Source organism: Chenopodium album, chromosome 8 (genome assembly GCF_948465745.1).
Source record: "Chenopodium album chromosome 8, dcCheAlbu1.1, whole genome shotgun sequence".
NCBI classification, from domain to species: Eukaryota; Viridiplantae; Streptophyta; class Magnoliopsida; order Caryophyllales; family Amaranthaceae; genus Chenopodium; species Chenopodium album.
This window is the reverse complement of record NC_137841.1, coordinates 50336466-50347762: the sequence shown is the minus strand read 5'-3', so window position 1 is coordinate 50347762 and position 11297 is coordinate 50336466.

Genomic DNA, 11297 nt, shown 5'->3' with positions numbered 1-11297 from the left:
TTCTACATATGGAAATAATCCCCTGGAAATTCATGCTCCATCTACCTGATTGAACGCTCTGAGCAACAAAGGGTACATCCGAGAATGTTGAATTCACCAAACCATGGAAGCGAGTTTTTCTAAACTCGCGTTGTCCCATCCACTCGCGCCAACCCTTCACGGTTAGGCTTCCGTGCGGTGCATCCGAACAATTAACCATGGACCCTCTTTGACTAACCCATATCCCGAACTTTAGAGAACTATAGCCATGGTTAGGTTGCAAACTCATTGCATCATATTGTGCCTACTTGCCTAATTGTGCATTATTTGTTGTGCATACTCTATGTGTTTTCTCCTAACCATTTGTTTGACTTGTTTTAAGACCAAATAAACTAATTAATGACTAAAGGACTTTGTTTAATTAATTAATTAATTAATTTTAGCTAATAAATATGTCTAAAATCGAGTCATAGTCCCTTTAAGTCAACCCGGATTTTTATTCCCGTATACTGCACAAGCGTCAACTTGTTTTGGTCATAGCCGGAGTTCTAGGAAGAACTACGAGTCGTATAACCTATGGATCTGTATCCCCGAGTGTTATATTTAATTTGGCGTCGGTTTCATCCCAATCAGAGTCACAGATAAAAAGTTATGACTAGAATACCACAGCCTGTCCAGTTTAATGCATATACGTGAGGTCTTAACTTAGTCTTTGTTCGAGTCTAGTCACATAGTCTAGCCACATGGTCATGACACGAGTATTAACATGTAACCTACACTCAATATACTCACTAGTCTTAGCACACACTTTGAGTATATGTCACCATGACCATGTCTTAGGTTCATGCATGAGTCGGTTTTTTCCGTCACTTGAGTTGGGGGTACATTCTATTCCTAATTTTCCACATCTCTCCATCTACATGCTTTCTCCATATCACCACCCTCATTTTTCTACCTTCCTCCATCCATTGCATGTTGAATAAAGTTTGAGTCAAATAATTAACAATGAATATCCTCAAATTCCTTTTCCTTAGTACTTGGTCGAGGAGAGAAGGGCGATTAATCAAGGATAACCTCTTTATTGAAGTCTTACTTTTTGATAAACCGATTCGTCAAAAGAGGAAGGCTAAAAAGATAATGGCAACTAGAGAGGAAGTTAATGAACTTAGGAGTCAATTGACTGACGTGACTGAGGTGTTAAAGGCTTTAACCCTCAAAATTGATGACCCTGTGAAGCAACAACAAATGAACCTCATGCAAGAAAGCTTGAGCAAGCTATCTAGTGACTATAAATTTCAGGGCATTAGTTCACAAGGGATCTTGGTGGATAAAAAACTTCTTCCGCATAAGTTTAATGCCAACGACATCCCGGAATTCAAGGCAACTGACAACCCTTATTTTCATCTAAGAGCTTTTGAAACAATAATGAGTGTTAAGGGTATTGATAAGAAAGTGTTTCCCTCTATATTTTCTCTTTCTCTTGAAACCATTTGCCAACAATGGTTCTTCTCCCTTGACAAGGAGAAAACCTCTACCTGGAAATCGGTAGTAAACGCTTTCATTGATAGATACAAGTGTAATATTCAAGTCAAAACCGATATAGACAAATTGAAATGCTAAGACAAAAAGAGAATGAAGGCTTTACTTCTTTCTTCAATAAGTGGAGGGAAACTTCCGCTAAGATGATTGAGGTGCCCTCCAAAAAAGAATCTGTGAGGATGTTTATCAAGAATCTCCAGGAGAAGTATTCGAAGCATTTAAAATATCAACATAATTTGAATACTTTCAAAGCCGTTTATGACATCGGAATTGAAATCGAAGATGACCTCGCAAAGCAAAAATCTACTAACAATAGTAACCATGGTGGCTGGAAAGGAAAGAAGAACGACAATCCTTCTTCTTCCGAAAACGCCCACTCTAGTAATAATGTTAGTACCTTTGACCATAATGGTGTCTTAGCCATGGACAATAAAGGATCTAAAAGGAAACCCAGGAGAGATTTCACACCCATTGGAATGACCTACGATGCTGCTTTCGATCGTCTCTATGATCGAGGGTTAATCAAACCTATTGGCCCTACCGAAGATCCAACGCCAGAAAATCGATCTTCGAGATGGAATCCCAACTCTTATTGCAAGTACCATCGAGGACGCGGTCATACTACTGATGAATGCTACAGGTTTCAAAATATCATTCAAGATCTCATAGAAGCAAATAAGATCCCATTGCCTCTAGCTAACGAGAAGACTGGGTGATGATGAAGCAAACGACACAAGGCAAGAGGCGAGCTTCAACGACAAGATTTCGTGACCTCTTTTTCTATTTTTACTTACCCTTTCCCCAATAAGTCTAGTATATGCACCTTTTTATTCCCCTTAGATTAATTTTGTAGATTCTTTCTTTTTCCCTTAATAAAATGAGCATGTATTTCCTTGCATATGATCATTTCATTACATTGCATGTAAAAAAAAAAAAAAAAAAAAAAACCTTGTCAAACTAAGCACAAGGTATACCAATGATTTGAGGCACCCCTTGTAGCCACATCGTATCACCTTTCACCCTTCAAATATGCAATCCTTTTTTGATAAACTCCTTTGAGCCTCGTCTAACGATAGACCTTTCTTTCTTCAACCTACATCTACCTAACCTTGGGATGGGATAGTGTGCAACTTATGCAGTTTTCAACATCATAAAAAGCTTGAGTGATTTCAAAAGGTCAAAATAAATAAAAAAGAAATAGAAAATAATAAAAGTGTACAAAAGGGCAAGTGTTTCAATGTCTTTGACATAAACATGTCTTTGATATGAACACGTCTCGGATTGCGTCTCTTATCGAGTGCTTGGTACCGTGCCTGAGAAATATGAATGCCAAGTGAGTGATAGACCGCATGATCGAGATTGCCCACACTTATAAAAATAAAATAAATGCTAAAGCAAAAGAAAGAGGGCTAAAAAAGAGTAGAAACTCAAGCATAAAAATATAAAGATTCAAAAGCAAGGTTGCACACCTTGGGGGCTTATCGAGGGTCTTGAGCTTTTATCCCTTTCTTCTATAACCTTTAGCCTAACCACATTACAACCCTCAAAAAGACCTTTTTGAGGTATACACACACTTGTGCGAGGTTCGGCTAGAGCTACGTTCGGCCTGATTCCTAACGGATACGTAGGCAACCTCACATCGAGGTGCGGCCGTAATAAACATGCATTCATATTCACATTCACACACTCACACCATGATCATATCAAGGGATTTCCTATGCTCATACCTATCTACTTAGAGCTAGACTTGGGGGCTTGATCCCTACATCATTAGCTTACCTAGCCTAAGAGTCACCACCAATTGACTCTTTTAAAAAATAATATCTTTCCACACCTTAGCCCTTGCGGCCTAACTTTAGTGTCACTTTCACACACTGCACAGATACATGACCAAATATACTTTCCCTTTGTCATGGAATTTTAACACAAAGTTGAAGCATGCCTTGTCATATCAACATCACTCATCAACCATAATTGTCATTGCATCACGAAGTATGAAGTGCTTAGCCTCCGTGCCTAAGTTACCCAAATAGTTTCATCATTGAGTCAACCATTGAGATAGCCTAGGATGGATTAATCCTTGCACCTTGAGAGATAGTATCAAACAACATTTGACTAAGCTCATTCAACATGCATTCGAAAACTTTGATTCTTTTTCATATCTTTTTTTTTCGGGAGAAAGTCGGTACCCTCCACAAAAATGACGGAAATTTTTTTCTGTTTTGCATTTTCGAGTTGCACGATTACATTACAATGCACACACGAGTCATGTACACATTGAGTCATGTCGTGTCATATCACCTTGATTTGAGTCTAACACGTGTCAAACATTTTAAGTCGAGTCAACCTCGAGTCAATCACAGCGAGTCAAGTTCATACCTTGATTCATGACAAGTCAATGAGTCAAGCAACACTAAGTCTTAGGTCAACCCTAAAAAGAAAGATAAGCAAAGTCCTATGGTTAAAGATATAAATGCAGGTACATCCCAGCAAGCGAGGACATTCCCGGATTTTTTTTTTGAAAAAACCGCTAATATGACCACAGGAGATTCCTCCAAGATAAGAGGAGTTACATGGATCAGTAAATTAGAGATGAAGAGCTTTAATTTACAAAAGATTTGAGCGGATTTGGTTGAAAGGAAACGACCAAGCTCAAAGTTCGGAGCAAAACCAAGTAATAGCGGCAGCAAGAGTAGAATAGGGAAGACCCGACTCCAGCGCCAGACGACAAGGTTGTCGCTTGGCAACAAAGTTCAGCGCCTGGCGCTAGATCCCAACGTCTGGCGACAGAGCCAAATCTTGGCGCCAGCGATATTTCAGCAGCGACACAGCTCGAAGCCTCTCAGAATGGTTATTTTAACCTCTTTCAGCAATTTCGGGTTCCTTGATACGCTAGTTAGCCCCTATAAGCAAATTGACATGATTAGTAGTCGGCTCGATTACAATCGTAGTAAGTGATTGACCTGACAAAAAATCGTGTCACTTAGCTTAAGCGCCTATAACACTGGCTCATTACAAGCACCAACGTATCAGTTTAAAAGCAAGCACTTAAACGACAATATTTCCAAATACGGATTGTCGCGCATTCTTCTTAAACGACAATTGGATTGTCATCCCTAACTGACAATATTTCCAAAAATGGATTGTCGTGCATCTTCTTCAACGATAATTTTTCCAAGATTGGATTGTCATCTCTGGCAAAGTTTTCCAAGCGTGGATTATCGTGCTCCTTCTCCGTTTGGCAATTTTTTCCAAGTTCGGATTGTCATCGCTGGCAAGTTTTCCGAGATTGGATTGTCATACACTTAGTTCCCTATGGCAAAATTTCCCCAAAGGATTGTTGTAGGTTTCTATTCATCATAAATTTCGGCAAAGGTTCCTCAACGTGGATTGTCATTCATTTCAACAAGTGGCAAATTATCCCGAAGTGGATTGTCGATCGACTCTTTTTTGCAAATGTTCCAAGACACGGATTGTCAATGGTGGCAATATTTTACTAAAAGGATTGTCGCATAGCGTTGGAAAATTTCTAAGGTGGATTGCTTTCAAGATTTATATTCCAAGATGTGGATTGTCGATCGTAGCAAATTTCTTATGACAGATTGTTAAGAAGCATTGGCAACTTTTCCCAAAATTGGATTTTGGCAAATTTTCCGAGATACGAATTGTCGCTTCATCGTGGCAACATTTCCAAGGATGGATTGTTATAAAGCATTGACAACTTTCCCTAAATCGGATTGTCATACATCATACAAGAGTTGTGTTGGCAACTATTCCCAAAGAAAAGAGGATTGTCATCACAACAAAAGCACCGACATACTAGTTCACAAGTAGCAAAGCACCAACGTACTGGCATAACAGCATTAAGGATCAACAAGCAGTGATCTTTTCGAAGATTATCACAGCAGAAATTGGAGGCGGTTACAGGCGTAGCAGTCTTCAGGCGGTATTCTCTAGCTTGCGGAAGATCGTCACAACAAATTGGTTACCTTCAGAGGCGTGTGCTCGACGGTGCAAGATACGCGTTTCTTAACTCTTTTATCTGTTTAACTAACGCTAGTTTGCAGGTATCAGCGTTACAAGAATGATTAAGGATCGCAGAACGTTCTGAATCATTCTCCGTCCCTATCGATACTTTGACTTTTGTTTTCGAAACTTGCGTTTCTCCAAACTCAACCAAAGTGGGGGCTTCTATAGACACCCAAATGCGTCTCCCTAAAACCAAACCCAGTGATGAGTACCTTTCGCGTCGAATCATAATCGAATGAAGTGAAAGTGTGGAAAGTTTAGTGTTGCGGATAGTTTTAATTTCTTTTCTCTTCTCTCTGTTTTTTAAAACCTATTTTAAGAAAATGAGCAATCCAGTTTGGTTCGTCCATGATGTGGGTCCAATAATAGTGTAGTTGGATAGGTCTTGAAAAGAGCTTTCCAACGATATGTTATAAGCCCAATTCCGATGAATATTGAGGGAGTTATGGCCAAATTACTGAACTGGGCCTGGTTTGAGCCTTATATGCGGCCCAATGATATAGGGGAGGTCCTAATATAGAATTATCATTCCTAAGGAAATTAGGAATGGTTTTAGTCTTCTAGATTTTACTAGAAGGTTTTTTTCATTCCTAATTCAATTAGCATTGATAAATTGACTTTTGTTGACCTTTTAGAGTTTTAATCAGAATCAAAGAACGTTTTTGAGGAAAATACGATTTTATCTTCCTGTACGACAATTTCTATCTGATTTTAAGAAAATGCGTCGATTTCTTAGTCAGCGCCAAACGCCAGCTGTAGTGCCTGACGTTACGCTTGACGCCTGGCGCTAGCCTTAGCGTCTGACGCTAAGGTCAGCGTTTGGCGCTAAGCTGGCCTTTTGCGTCAGAACTCTGTTTTTGATGTTTTATCTTTTTGGTTGATTTTCTCTATAAATAGTCTCTTAAAAACTCCGTTTTCATTCACCAACTCTCATAAAGATTTTCTTGATTATTCTCTCTCTCTCTTTTCCAAACTAGCTTTCTCTCAAATATAAAAATTCCGCATTCATTAGATCTAGATACACCTAGCCATATTCAAAGTTGCCTTCGCCCTAGACGTGAAAGGTTTAATTTCTGAGGGTTTGGTCCCAAATCTCTCTTTCAATTATTTAATTTAATGGTTTTAATTATTATTTTCCTTGAAGTTACTAACGTGTGTATTTTGTTATTAGAAAGAGGTATGAGGCATCCAAGTAAGTGCTTTAATTGATTTATTGATTTTATGATATAGAAATCATGCTTAGATTATTTTGATTCCTAGTATCATGTCTAGGGTAATTTTAATATCAAGTATGGTTAAATGTATGATGCCTTTTATATTCTTCCTAATATTTATGATTGTTAGTATCATGTTACGGTTAAAGCTTTGATTTTTATTGCTTAGTGACATGTTAGGGTTTGTTATTAATCTTGTTAGTATCATGCCTAGGATCTTGCTATTATTATGCTTTATTTTGAACATGATTATTTTAATTATGATTATAATATTATAATGATGATTATTATTATTATTTTAATTTATTATGTTGCTTGATTATATTTTTTGTTATTGCTTGATCACACCTTTTATGCATGTTTAAAGGGAATTGGTACTTGTAATCACGCTTAATAAGATAATTAATAATCTTGTTTAGGATTAATATGATTATAATTCAAGTGATCGCCAATAATAGATTTATTTGTGCATTAAATTCAACCAACATAGATTAAGAGGTTTAGGGTTAACCTATTGATTGCATGTTAGTCAGAAAGCGCACATGAGTACGATCTGAATAAAGTAGAGGCCTATTATTAGGGCAGGTTCAATCTCTTTTAGGTTGGATTTGTACCTTCATCCCCGAACCCTATTTGATTCAAGACCTTATGGAGTTGACGATCTCTTGGATCGTTAAGGGGTGTAACCTTCACCTCGTGAACGGTTTACAAGTTCCTAAAAAACTTGTTGGCGACTCTTTTGCTTTATCTTCTTCCCCTTTGGACGCCACCGTACTTTAGTGTATGATCACAGTGGGATTCAAGCTAGGGGATTAACGCTTGAAATAATCCCTACAACTCTGCTTAGCACTCTTCCAACTAAACGCTCCTCCATTTAAACATTATATGTATCATGACTGCGATTTGAAATCGTCTCTGTCTGTTTTGGAAGCTTGCGGCGGTGTAACCTTCAACAACTAATTCATTTGAGCCACCATATACTAGGAATTTATCCTTGTTCCTTTTCAGGTACTTTAGGATATTATTGGTCGTTGTCCAATGCACCTCTCTTGGGTCTGATTTGTATCGGTTTGTAGCACTTAAGGCACACGATACATCTGGCCTAGTACATATCATGACATACATGATCGATCCAATTTGCGAAGCATATGGAATCTGATTCATCCTTTCCCGCTCATCAGGTGTTTATGGACACTTGTAATACTCCGTATTTTTATATGTATTTTATTTAAAATATGTATTTTATAAAGTATTTAAATAATTTAAACATTTTAATTTTGGCATTTTAACTAATATTTTTATAAAAGGAAAGTTTATTTAATTTCTTTATTTATAAAAGTTGGGGTTTTATTTTAAGAAGTTTAATTTTAACAAGTTTTATTAGGGAAGGGATTAGGAAAAACTAAAAAAAGGAAAGTTTAGGGAAAAAGGGATTGGTTGAGAAGGGGTATAAATATCCCACTTATGAGGCAAATCAACTTTGCCCAGAGTGGAGAAAAACCTAAGGTAAACTTCTCTCTTTCTCTCCTCCTTATTTTTCTTTCCTTTTCCTTTCCCCTTTCCCTTTCTTTTTTTTCGGTTGCCCTGTTTTTCCGCCCCCTCCACCGCTGTCAGCCACCGGCAGCAGGTGGCCGCCGCTGCCAGCAGCCGGCAGCCGGTGGCTGCCTTCTCTTTCCCTTTTTTTCGAGTGTATATAAAAAAAACTAAGCTTGATTATTTTAATTTAATCTATGCTTAAATCTAAGTGTAAATTATGAGTTTTGGGATTTGATTTTTGATGTTTGATTATAATTATTATGTCAATTAGTTTTAAGATTTGATTTTGATTAAACAAAAGAGCCCCAATTTTTAAAACCCTAGGTTCTTGATTTATGAATTATTGAAGGGTTATGATGTATATTGGTTTAGTTATTTGTTTTACGTGTTTGAAGGCTTAATTACAACAAGTTTTAATTAAAATAAAGTGCTGGAATTTTATGTATAACACTTAATATTATGTTTCTTGAATAAATTTTAATTACCCATTAACTGAGACTTAATTATGGTGTTTTATATATAATTTCAGATTACTTTAATTAAATTATGAGGGGTTTTTAAATAGTATATATTGTTGGAAATTTGTTTAGAGTGGATTTTAATACTCTATTATGATTTTAATGTGTAGGAGACTTCGAAGTAAGCAATTTCTACTAGTCGTGGCGATTTTAAGATCGTACTCAAGGTACGTTCGCGTACGTAGCATATTTTGATGATGTAGAATCATGCTAGGCTTGATTTCAATCAATTAGAAGTAGTATCATGCTAAGGTTTATGTATGAAATTGTGAATTAATGGTGTTGGTGATTGAATTGTGAAGCATGAATTATTTGTGATGGTTTATGGATTGGAAAATTACATTTTGGGCATGTTGTGTTTGAACCACACTTTTATTTATGGCAGGTTAGAATGCATGATTAATTAAACTACATGTTTAATTATGTTTGGAATATTGAAAAGGAATTTTATTATGGTTCAAATAATTTTTATTGATGCTTTAAGCATGAGGAAGGAGCTATATAAGTGTTTATGTACACAAGGGATAAATTGTATGTTGGTGCCTTTGTGCACTTAAGGTGTTTTTAACACCGAGGGATAGGATTTTTGGCGCTTTATGTGTTTAAGGTGTATTTGACACTGAGGTAGAATTAAAAAGGGTTCAACATTAAATAATATATGGTCACTAATTTTTCAAGAATTAAATTGGTATGTTTGGTTGATTGAATAATTATTGTTGATTGATTTATTATGCTTTGAGAGTCATCACCAAGTCCAATAACATGTAAATAACGTAAAGTGAAAGAGATTACGTACCAAAACTCTTGGAACATATATACCTTGATTATGAACATTGGGGGGAGTTATGGGGCTTCATATTTAACCATAACTTCTAATGGAGTACAGGACGCTGTACATTCCTTTTATTTATTATTATGCGCAGGAATTCCGCCACCTTTGAGTGGTTTTGTCGCTGGCACGGTTAGCTCCCATGTCAGTTAACCTCAATTTATTTGGGGGAGGTATAGTTGGAAACCCGTTCGATGCGTAATCAACGCTAAATGAATTATTTAGTGTCTAGTTAAAGTGTCTTGTTGATTTTTGTGTGTGCTTGTAAACAGGTGCATTGAGGTAAGTGTGTGTTGATAGGTGAAAGCATGTTAGTGTGTTTAATTACGCTTATGTACTCAGCTTTGCTGATTGTGTGTGTTTGTGTGTTTGGCCATGTCTTTATCTTGGCCCTATGATGACCCATTTTTAATGGAGAGTAGTGGGGACAAGTAGAGATAAACTTTTCAGGTATTGAAGCATATTCATGACGGGGCATGAGTGATGAGTGAATCATGCTAGTTTCCATTAGTTACGATGTGTTTTATGCTTTATTTATTTATGACATATTCTGTGTGGACTAACACAAAGGTTTGGTTTTGGAACGTTTTTGAATAAGGCCTTTAATGGTTCCAAGTTGTAGTTTGATTTTATTTGACTTTGTTTCGGTTTTAAACCTTACTTTCGTTTGGTGAACTTTTGAGTTGACTTGTTTAAACGGTTTTTAATTTTAAGTCTTCCGCTGTGTATCTTTGATAGTTGCCTTAGCCGTTTTCATGATGGCGGTAATGTCTTAGACATTCCTAAATCGTATTTTAAAGAGTAAAGTTGGTATTTAAAGGAAAGGAATTTCTAGGGTGTTACAAAATGATATCAAAGCCAAGTTGAGATTTTAAATTACTACTAACCCGAAAACGTTTTTCTTACTATGATTTAAACTTGGCCAAGTGTTAATTTAATTATGCAATGTTATTTATTCCGATTTTATTTCTTTTATTTTTTTTAGGGGCCGAATTTTTTTTTTTATTTATTTTATTTTGGTCCGATTTTTTTTTTTTTTTAAAGGGGACACTAGAACTTTTTTAAAAGTGTCCGATTTTTTTTTTAGTAGGGCCGAAATTTTTGGCCCTCTTCCCAGTAATTTCGAATTTTTTTTTAGCAGGGTAAAAATATTTTTAGTTTGTTAATTTTGCAGGGAGCAAGGATTGAGGTAAGAATTATGTGTTAAAAGCTTTTATTAACATGTTGGTGAGCTTGGGTAGGAAAAGAAAGGGCATATAGGCTAGAATTTAAATTTCTCCCTGTGCGCTTAATTTTATTTTGGGTGTTCAAGCATGTTTTCTGACTAGATGTTTGTTGATGATAGCATGCAATATGTGTATTATTTTATGTGATCCTTCAAAATTGTATGATTGAACACCGAACTTAATTTCCTACAAGACTGTATTATTTATTTTATTTTCTTTGGGAAGGAAATTTTCTTCTAAGCCTTTTTCTCTACAGGATTCTAATCTTCCTAGCAAATATACACAAATGGGATCACTTGTAAAGAAACATAATGAACACCCCTACGACTTTGTAGAAAAGATCAGATACTTTTGTTCCTACATTAGCAATGTCTTACGAGACAGAGTTTATGACACCCCTGATCGTATTTCAGCTATGATTGTCCAT